At 31.8% G+C, this 12,086-nt stretch overlaps 1 long non-coding RNA gene across 5 annotated transcripts; it reads left to right on the forward strand.

The window, feature by feature from the left end:
- Window positions 827-10,196, forward strand: LOC108661201. Of its 5 annotated transcripts, none has more exons than XR_001926935.1 (4): window positions 827-863; window positions 5,365-5,440; window positions 9,243-9,310; window positions 9,684-10,196. It is a non-coding gene; the product is annotated as an uncharacterized LOC108661201 (long non-coding RNA). The 5 variants fall into 5 exon arrangements; XR_001926934.1 differs by lacking the exon at window positions 827-863 and adding an exon at window positions 1,560-1,599; XR_001926938.1 differs by lacking the exon at window positions 827-863 and adding an exon at window positions 2,462-2,531.

Consider the following 12,086-nt stretch of genomic DNA (forward strand, 5'->3'; position numbering starts at 1 on the left):
ATTTTTAAAATAAAATAATATTTTATTAATAAAATAATATTAAAATATTAATATTTAGTCGGATGTTGAAATCAATCATGAAGAAAAATCATACAGTTGATCCAAGTGGGGGAGAAGATGTCAAGCCTGATTCTGTAAAATATTTGTCATGACATACATGTGATGGATAGCATGTTTGCATGCTAGGAAAGTTCCGAAGAATTTATAAAAGTCGATATTGTATTTAGAAGTACAACAAAGTTGATTTAAGCCTCGAACTAAATCAAATAGAGATTTTATGGTGAAATTAAAAATTTTAAAATCCCAGAATGACTTAGAATGGTGATTCGGGATTCGAGAATCAATTTGGAGTCAAATCGAAAATTTCACTATCTAGGGATAAAACGGTAATTTTACCACTCGAGGACAAAATGGAAATTTTTTTTAAAGATTTTGATTATATTTGACTTATTGGAGTATGATTTGAGGTTGAGAAGTGAAAAAATGGTGATCCCGGTATTTTTTGGAGTATAGGGGTAAAATGGTAATTTTGCCACCCCATGGGCAAAATTGTAATTTTTCACCACCACAACACTTGTCCAGCACATGGATTTTATCCAATTTTATCATGGATAATTAAAAGGAATTTATATGGTGGAGAGAGAAAGCTTAATAATTAAGAAATAAAAATAGACCAATGAAATGGTGACACATGGCATATTTATAACCATTAAATATTTAGCTTTAAAATTACACAAAATCAGCCCATTTCTCATTCATATGGCCGGCCAAAAAACAACAAAGGAGGAAAGGAAAAAAACAAGAATCCTAGGTGGGAAAATTAAAAAAAAAATGTGGGATTTCAAGGGATTAAGCTAATAAAGGTAAAATTTCTTGATTTTGACTTGTGATTTACACTACCCATGCTTTTTTTTTTTCATTTTTCATGGTTAGATTTCATGTTTTCATGGTGAATTCATGGCTGGTTGGAATGGGTATGGAGAGAGAATGAAGTTGGATTGATTTGATTCTAAGTTATGTTAGTGTTTTTAGTTAGTTTATCATGTGTAGAAACAAACCAACAAGAAAAATTCATTTTCTCCCATTACCCATCATTGGCCGAATTTTCTAGGGAGGATATTGTGGCTGAAATTGATGATATTTCATGATATTTTAGTGATATTTGATGTTTGGTGAGGCTAGAAATTAAATAGGAAATTTTGGTGTGAAAATTCAAAGTTTTGCTTAACGTATAAACATGTGTGATTATTGATCCGGGACTGATAAATTGAATCTCATTCACAGTCACTGAGGTAATTTAGGTATAATTAGAGTGTAAAAAGTGAGAAGAATTAATTCGGAGTTAAATTGGAGATCTAGCTGATTAGGCCGAGTATAGTGTGACTTAGGTCGAATATCACATTTTAGTGATTAATAGGACATTTTGCATCCCATCGAATGCATTCATTTAGATTTAGAGAGCCTGAAATAGTTTATGATAAATTGATATAATTTATTGACATTCGTGTCATGTATGATGTATAGGTGGTGAGCCCTCTAACAAGGGTAAAGGATTGTGCTTGAAGACTGAGAATAGAAGTATATCGAACTCCTAGTACTGTGAGTAACCTTACCATCATTTTTATTATCTAAAGTATGTTTTTATTCAGTTTTGGTGAAATTTTATGAAAATGAGTTTAAATGGTAAATCTTTGTGTTTTACAAACAAAATGTATTTACATGAAAAGATTTATAAATTGTCTTGAAACGAAATAACAATTTTGAAAATAGAGTAATTGGAGACCACCGGTATGTTGTAAATTTATGATTGGAATTTGATGGCTTATGTTATATTGTTATTGTGTTGGCATGACTAGTTGGATTGTGTTTTATGAATTGTATGGATTGTCTTATTTTACCCTTGCAGGTTGGGTAGTAAAATATTAGCCCTGTCATGCTATCAAAATTTTATTGTATGGTGGGTTTAGTTTGCTGCAATAGGCTGATTCTGTGGACCAGCCTATTAGAGGGGCACGAAATCTGGATATTTATATATTTTACCTCGATTGGAGAGGTGGGTAAGGTAACTCCCGAGGTATGACTTTAGAGTTCACTTCACGCTAAACCACTACGGGAGGGGGAACTAGGCCAACGCCAAGGAACGACTATATTTTCAAAATGAAAACATGTTTTATGTGTACATAACTTTTCAATAGCCTTGGCGGACTCGGTTTGGGATAGCCCTCGGCCAAGGTATCCCTGATAATTGAGTATGATAATGGTTTCTGGCACGAGCCAAGCTTTTAAGATACTCATAAGCTATATTAATGTTTTTAAATGAAATGAATATTTGTGTTCTGAAAAAACATATTTGGATGAAATGTTGTACTAGTCTCCTGTTACTCGCCTTTAGATATTTTAAATGATATTTGTTTACTCACTAAGATTTTATAATCTCACCACCCTCATTTTCACCCATTTCAAGCATCAGGATAGTCGGTAAATAGCTCATTTCATCGAGGACTACAATTGGATTAGCATCCTCAAAATATGTAGGTTCAATTCTTTTGACACTTTTAGTCGTTTGTGGGCCCACGTGTCACTGCAAATTTAATTTTATACTTTAGTTATCTATATTACAATATATATGAATTATTTTGCTTTTTCACTGTAAAAAATTATTTACGCAGTATTCTAAAAATATTGTTTTATGAAAAAAATTAAATATTTTATTCTATATCTTTATTATATTCAAATAGTTATAATTTCATTTTAAATGAAAGTTTTAGACGTTTAAATTTATTTTTTATTATGAATTATATGTTTTATACTCACTTACTACATTTTTAGCAGATTTCAAAACTTTTGAGGAAAAATGACCAAAATGCTCCTGTGAGATAGAAATCATTTTTTTTTTTTGATTTCAGTTGGAAATATCTTAAATTCTTTTAGAACATGATATTTGGTAACGGTTGCTCACCAGGGAAAAGAGAAACTGATATTAAAGTATTGTGGGGTTCCGATTGACAATCTGGGTAATGAGTGTCGATCGGGACAACGCGACGATTGTCATAGGCTCGATGGGAGTTCTAGGTCGTGACAATTAGATTGGTGTCAGAGCTTTTGGTTTTAAAGATCAAAGCTTTTGGTTTTAAAGATCAAAGCCTTTGGTTTTAAAGATCAAAGTACAAAGCTTTTTGTTTTAAAGTTGTTTTAAAAAAAACTACAATGTCAGTGTGGCCCCGAGTTAAGATAAGTTAGGTTTGATAGAATAGAATACGTGCATTGCCAAATAGAATTTGGAGTTGTTTAGACTCGTTCTGTTTCTTCTTATAGTTCTTATGGGAGTTATAGGAACTATTGTTCTCAATAATCCACTTCCTTGTTAATGTCATGCAAAGGTCATAAGTAGGGCTATTTTCGGGTTTAAGATGTCACCCGTGACACGAGTCAGTGTTGGAGAGATCTTAAAACAAATGCTCCTAATGAAAGATTAATGAAATGATATTTCCCTCCGATTAAGGATGGAGAAAATTTGGAGTTGGTCTAATAAGCCGTGATAATTTATTCATTTGGTAGAGTTATAATTGAACTCATGGTTGTTAATTGAAAAAAGATTTGGGGACTATGGATTGTATTGGGGTTAATATAAAGGAGCACGTGTGATAATGGTAATAAGGAGATTGATAACACAACATCGACGTGAATTCGAGGACGAATTCTATTTAAGTGGGGGAGATTGAAATGCCCCATACTTTGATATGGTGATAAATAAAGTTGGTTGGATACGAATTGAGGCATAATAAGGAACTTTGGGAACCAAAGAGACAAGATAAATTTTTTAGAATAAAATAATATTTTATTAATGAAATAATATTAAATTATTAATATTTAGCCGGATGTCGAAATCAGTCATGAAGAAGGATCATATGATTGATCCAAGTGGGGGAGAAGATGTCAAGCCTGACTTTGTAAAATATTTGTCATGACATACATGTGATGGATAGCATGTTTGTATGCTAGGAAAGTCTCGAAGAATTTACAAAAGTCGATATTGTACCTAGAGGTACAACAAAGTTGATTTAAGCCTCGAACTAGATCAAATAGAGATTTTAAGGTGAAATTGAAAATTTTAAAATCCTAGAATGACTTAGAATGGTGATTCGAGGTTCGAGGATTAATTTGGAGTCAAACCGAAAATTTCACTATCTAGGGGCAAAATGGTAATTTTGCCACTCGAGGACAAAATGAAAATTTTTTTTAAAAGATTTTGATTATATTTGACTTATTGGAGTATGATTTGAGGTTGAGAAGTGAAAAAATGGTGATCCCGATATTTTTCGGAATATAGGGATAAAATTGTAATTTTGTCACCCTATGGGCAAAATTATAATTTTCTACCACTAGAACACTTGTCCAGCGCATGAATTTTACCCAATTTTATCATGGAAAATTGAAGGAATTTATATGGTGGAGAGAGAAAGCTTAATAGTTAAGAAATAAAAATGGACCAATGAAATGGTGACACATAGCATATTTATAACCATTAAATATTTAGCTTTAAAATTTACACAAAATCAGTCCATTTCTCATTCATATGGCCGGCCAAAAAAGAAAAAAGGAGGAAAGGAAAAAAACAAGAATCCTAGGTAGGAAAATTGAAGAATAAGTGTGGGATTTCAAGGGATTAAGCTAATAAAGGTAAAATTTATTGATTTTGACTTGTGATTTACACTATCCATGCTTTCTTTTTCATTTTTCATGGTTAGATTTCATGTTTTCATGGTGAATTCATGGCTGGTTGGAATGGGTATGGAGAGAGAATGAAGTTGGATTGATTTGATTCTAAGTTATGTTAGTGTTTTTAGTTAGTTTATCATGTCTAGAAACAAACCAACAAGAAAAATTCATTTTCTCCCATTACCCATCATTGGCNCTCTCCCATTACCCATCATTGGCCGAATTTTCTAGGGAGGATATTGTAGCTGAAATTGATGATATTTCATGATATTTTGGTGATATTTGATGTTTGGTGAGGCTAGAAATTAAATGGAAAATTTTGATGTGAAAATTCAAATTTTTGCTTAACGAATAGACATGTGCGATTATTGACCCGAGACTGATAAATTGAATCTCATTCACAGTCACTGAGGTAATTTAGGTATAATTGGAGTGTAGAAAGTGAGAAGAATTGATTTGGAGTTAAATTGGAGATTTTAGCCGATTAGGCCGAGTATAGTGTGGCTTAGGTCGAATATCACATTTAAGTGATTAATCGGACATTTTGCATCCCATCACATGCATTCATTTAGATTTAGAGAGCCTGAAATAGTTTATGATAAATTGACACAATTTATTAAAATTCGTGTCACGTATGATGTATAGGTGGTGAGCCCTCTAACAAGAGTAAAGAGATTGTGGCCGAAGATCGGGAATAGGATTATATCGAACTCCTAGTACTGTGAGTAACCTTACCATCATTTTTATTATCTAAAGTATGTTTTTATTCGATTTTGGTGAAATTTTATGAAAAGGAGTTTAAATGGTAAATCTTTGTGTTTTACAAACAAAATGTATTTACATGAAAGGATTTTATAAATTGTCTTTGTCACGACCTGGAACTCCCCATCGGGCCCGTGACAACCGTCGCGAAGCCTTTATAGACATTCTTCACCCCGAATGCCAATCGAAACCTCGCAAGGCTCTCGTATCAACTTTCGCACTTTCCTGGTGAGCAATAGTTATCAAATATCGTAATTCGAAGGATTACGAGTCATTTCCAAATCAGAACATAACATATTGTTTTCTTGCTCACAAGGGCGTTTTAGTAATTTTTCGTTGAAAATCTCAAAACTTGCTAAACATGTAGTAGGTAAGCAGAAAATATATATTTAGTGATTTAAAAACAAATTAAGTATCTAAAATGTTCATTTGAAGTGAAAATTTGACCATTTGAATATAATAAAAATATTCAATAAAATAAACTATTTTCTTGTAAAATAATTTTTATAAAGTTATCGGTACATAATTCTTATAGTGTAAAAGTTAATTATATTCATATATACTATAAAGCAAATAACCAAAGCATAAAATTACTTTTACAGCGACACGTGAGCCCACATCTAACAAAAATGTATCAGAAGCTGAAAACCTACAACTTTTGCCAATTCAAGTCCAAATGAAGGTCCTTGTCAAAGTCGGCTAACTATGGAATTCCCCGAGCCTAAAATGTGAGGAAATGAGGGTGGTGAGATTATAAAATCCCAATGAGTAAACAGGCACCATCTAAACTATCTAAAGGCGAGTAAATGGAGACAAATTAAAATAAGTCATCATATTGTAATTACATTACCTTTCAACTCATTTCACCCAAATAAATAAATAAGTTTATGATTTCCTGAAAAGCTTGGCTCGTACCAAAAATCATTTTCATACTCAGTTATCAAGGATACCTTGATCGAGGGTTATCCCAACCCAGTTCGTCAAGGCTGTTAAATGTCTTTACATCTGAAATTTTAGCCATGCCTTGGCGTTGGCTGAGTCTCACTCTCACGCGGTGGTCCACGTGAAGTGCTCTCAAATCTTTACCTTATGAGATACTTCATCCAACATCTCCCCCCGGAGGTAAATATATAATTGAGTTACCGTGCCCCTCAAATAGGCAGTCCACGGAAACCCCCACCATTGCAGTGACTATGGATTATTTTATCTACCACCTGATTTATAAAATTTTTTTTTGCATGACATGATAATTTATCGCAACCTAGCCTCTCAAGGCTGAATACAATACAAATAATTCTAACACCAAAATCAATTTAGCCATTCATGCTCATATATTGTCATAAGCCATTCAATTTAAAACCATAAATTTACAATACAAGCAGGCAGTCTCCAATTACTCTATTTTCAAAACTAGTATTCAATTTTCCAAAAATTTATAAAATCATTTTATAAAATCACAATTTCTCCTAAAACATAGCAATTTACCATTTAAACCCATTTTTCATAAAATCACACAATTGTATAAAACTACTTTAGATAATTAAGACGATAAAAAGTTTACTCACAGTTCTAGGAGTCGATGTACTCCTAATCTCAGTCTTCAAGCACAATCTCTGTACTTTTACCAGTGTAATTTACTCACCACATATCCACAATGTACAATACATAATTCACCACATCAATGCTTGACCATTATAAAATCAATTCAGGCTCGGTGTATATGCATGATATGATATGCAACTTATTCGACTACCGCTTAAATGCGGTGCTGACCTAATTCAGCCTATTACCCGATTAAATGACAATTGTGTCTAATTTGGCTCCAAATTGCTCCATTTCGTTTCTAATATTTCAATTCACTAAATACAATTCCAATAATCTAAAATTCAACCTAACAACCCTCACAATTCCTCTTGAAAATTTCGGCCATTGTGGTGCACTATCACTAAAAATTTTCCCATTCCATTTTCTCACCATAAATCATCATTTCATCAATCTTTCAACCAATTCACTTGATCATAAAATCAATTCATTACTTCTACACTTCACATAGGGTTCAACCATTGAAGGTTCATGGGGAAAATATAATCTTTTCTTGTTGTTTTGTTTCTAAACATGCTTAACTAGCTAAAAACACCAACATAACTTAGAATCAAAACAATCTAACATCATTCTCTCTCCATACCCATTTTGACCAACCATGAATTCACCATGAAAGTATGTTTTTCAACCATGGAAATTAAGGGAAAATGTATGGGTAAGGTAAATCACTAGCAAAATCAAAGAAATTTTACCTTTGCTTGATTAAATCCTTGAATTCCAACACTTTCTCTTTGATTTTTCCCACCTAGGGTTTGTTCTTCCTTGGTTTCTCTTCTCTTCTGGTTTGGCTGATCACTATGGGAGAAATGAGCTGATTTTTATGCCTTTTTATAAAGAAATAACAAAATAATAAAAGCATGACACATGGTATTTTCCTATTGGTTCAAATTTTAAATATTTGACTTTTAATTCTTTAATTCTCCACCACACATTTCTCATGTTTATCCACTTCCATGATGAATAAAATTCCTTGGTCTTGACAAGTGTCGAGGGTGAAAATTTACCGATTTACCCTTGGGGTGGTAAAATTACCATTTCACCCCTATACTCCAAATTATACCGAAATTAAAATTTTTCACTTCCAAACCTCAAATCATACTCCAATAAATCAAATGGGGCCAAAAAAATCTTTTCTAAAATTTTCTTTTTGTTCCCAAGTGGCAAATGACCATTTTGCCCCTAGATAGTGAAAATTTCGGTTTGACTCCAAATTGATCCTCGAACTCCAAATCACCATTTTAAATCATTCATGGACTGTGAAACTCTTAATTTCACCTTAAAATTCCTATTTGAACTAGTTCGAGGCTTAATCGACTTAATGGTACCATTAGGGGCAATATCGTCTTTTAACGATTCCTTGAACTTCCTCAATATGCAAACATTCTATTGAGCATGTCAATGACGTCATAATTATTTTATAGAACAGGGTTTGACAATCTTGAAACGAAATAACAATTTTGAAAATAGAGTAATTAGAGACTATCGGTATATTGTAAATTTATGATTAGAAATTGATGGCTTATGTTATGTTGTTATTGTGTTGGCATGACTGGCTAGGTTGTGTTTTATGAATTGTATGGATTGTCTTATTTTACCCTTGTAGGCTGGGTAGTAAAATATTAGCCCTGTCATGCTATCAAAATTTTATTGTATGGTGGATTTAGCTTGCTGCAGTAGGCGGATTCTGTGGATCAGCCTATTAGAGGGGCACGGAATCTAGATATTTATATATTTTACCTTGGTTGGAGAGGCGAGTAGGGTAACTCCCAAGGTATGACTTTAGAGTTCACTTCACGCTAAACCACCACGTGAGGGGGAACTCGGTCAACGCCAAGGAACGGCTATATTTTCAAAATGAAAACATGTTTTATACATACATAACTTTTTAACAGCCTTGGCGGACTCGATTTGGGATAGCCCTCGGCCAAGGTATCCCTAATAACTGAGTATGATAATGGTTTCTGGCACGAGCCAAGCTTTTAAGATACTCATAAGCCATATTAATGTTTTTAAATGAAATGAATATTTGTGTTCTGAAAAACATATTTGGATGAAATATTTTACTAGTCTCCTGTTACTCGCCTTTAGATATTTTAAATGATATTTGTTTACTCACTGGGATTTTATAATCTTACCACCCTCATTTCCACCCATTTCAGGCATCAGGATAGTCGGTAAATAGCTCATTTCATCGAGGACTACAATTGGATTGGCATCCTTAAAATATGTAGGTTTAATTCTTTTGACACTTTTAGTCGTTCGTGGGCCCACGTGTCACTGCAAATTTAATTTTATACTTTGGTTATCTATATTATAATATATATGAATTATTTTGCTTTTTTGCTATAAAAAATTATTTACGCAATGTTCTAAAAATATTGTTTTATGAAAAAAATTAAATATTTTATTCTATATCTTTATTATATTCAAATAGTTATAATTTCATTTTAAATGAAAGTTTTAGATGTTTAAATTTATTTTTGATTATGAATTATGTGTTTTATACTCACTTACTACATTTTTAAAGGATTTCGAAACTTTTGAGGAAAAATGATCAAAATGCCCCTATGAGACAAAAATCATTTTTTTATTGATTTCAGTTGGAAATAGCTTAAATTCTTTAGAACATGATATTTGATAACGGTTGCTCACCGGGAAAAAGAGAAACTGATATTAAAGCCTTGCGGGGTTTCGATTAACAATTTGGGTGATGAGTGTCGATCAGGACAACGCGACGGTTGTCACGGGCTCGATAGGAGTTCCAGGTCGTGACAAATGGTCATCTTGCTCAGTAGCTTATGAATTGTTTCGATTGTAAAGTCTTGGTGAAGATATCGGCTACTTGCAAATTTGTGGAGATATAGAATGGCTCGATTCTACTACCAACACTTTCTCACGAATGAAGGGACAATTCATTTTAATGCGCTTTGTTTTCTTATGAAACACTAGATTCTTCTTGATATGGATTACAAATTAACTCTCTGAATAGAGATTTATCGCATCAACATGATTAACCCCAAAATCTGTCAATAAGTGTTGTATCCGTATTATCTTGTAGCATGTAAATGCCATTGAACGATACTCAACTTTAGCTAAACTTCGAGCTACTACAACTTGCTTCTTTGATTTCCAACTCAACAAGGAATCTCTAATACATATACTATGTCTAGTAACTGATCTTCAAGTGTGAGAGCATTGTCGTAACGTGTGGGTTCGAGAACCTGTTCGCTAGATGTGGAAAACTAAGGAGTCATCATCGGTTTTTTTTGTCTAGGTGCGATTAGCCATCTATTAAATTTGTTATATTCGATGGAGTCCTAAATTGATTTTAGGTCCGTTTAAAGAACAATAAACTGGTCTGATAATTTTTAGAGTTGGGTTTAGGAATATAGTTACATACGGGGAAGGATTAGCACCCTTGTGACACTCGTTCCACGAACGGTACCATTTAATCATATGTTATCGTATTATAGCCTAAATTCTTAAATTTATTTCATTGTGTTTCCTTAATTATCATTTATTTGTTTTATTAAATCGGGTTACAACTTATTATTGCATTATGCAAATGATGCAATCGTGAAATGCATGGCATAAAATCTAGATAGTGCCAAACGAAAACCTTTTATTGAAGATATTTCTCAAATTATCCATCATACTAGTGGGATTCGAGGATATTCTCTCACCTACGAAAATATCCGAAAAACTTACCTTTGCAAGCTTAACGAGTAAATCTCATCATCGGGATAGTTGTTCGTGTTTGAAAATAATATTTTTCATGAATGTAGAACCTAATATGAGTAGAAGCCTTTTATCAAGGATATTCTCTAAACCCTCCCATAGTACTGGTGGGACTCGAAGATATTTTTTCACCTAGGGAATTTTTCGAAAGAATTCGCCTTTGCAAGCTCCCTCGGAAAGTCCCATCATCGGGACTTATATTCGTGTACAAAATATGTCTACATGCCTTGACATTTAACGATGTGGTGATAATGTGTAATGTGACTAAATAATTTCAATATTCGTTCTTAACTTTTCTGTCACTCTTTTGTTATTTCTTTAAAAATTATTTATCTTTATTATATATATATATGTATCATGAATAAATATTTTATTTTTATCTAATTTTATTTTATTGCATATTTTTACATATTTAAGTATTTATCTATTTTGCTATGTATATTTTCCTTAGCTATTTCTTTAATCAAATATTTTATTTTAGAATTATTATTATTTATGCATATATTTCTTATCACTCAATTTTATTATTTTTAATTACCTAACCTATTTTCTTTTTGTCTAATTATTTTTTTCTTTTCTCATAAATCTATTTTTTATGATTATATTTATTTGCTTTTTATATTTTAATTATGTTCATTATTATTATGAATTTACCATCATCGAATATTTTATTATTTTTATTTATTTATTTATTGTCATGAGTATTATTATCTTTTCACAATACTATATTTATCTTTTGACACCTTAAGTAAATATATATCATTTGTCCTCTGACATTCATTATTATATTTATTTTGTTTATATTTTGACCAATTGAGCATATATAATTTTTATTTATTTAGAATTAGAAACATCGAAATTCAAAATTAAGACCCTCTCATCGAATTGGTTGAGTCTTAATTTAAATCCCGAGCCTAGGAAAGTTTATTCGGAATTGCGACTTCTTGCGTTCTAAATGAATATCCCATCATAGATACAACTTGTATTTTATTCCCGTGATTAATATTGAAGTGCTTTGAGACCTAATTTTATATACTTTCTTAATTATTAATGTTGATCCTAATATATATTTTATTATAATTATTATTTGACTCACTTTACCATTTTTTAATATTTGACATCNTCTTTTCTACCTAATATGCTTTCTTTGTAACTAAATTTCCTTTTTTATTAATAAAATTTATTATTTTTTTATTTTTTTATTTTTACAACTAATATTTTATATATATATTTTCACCTAGCCCATATTTAGTTACTCATGATAC

This window comes from Theobroma cacao, chromosome 3 (genome assembly GCF_000208745.1).
Source record: "Theobroma cacao cultivar B97-61/B2 chromosome 3, Criollo_cocoa_genome_V2, whole genome shotgun sequence".
NCBI classification, from domain to species: domain Eukaryota; kingdom Viridiplantae; phylum Streptophyta; class Magnoliopsida; order Malvales; family Malvaceae; genus Theobroma; species Theobroma cacao.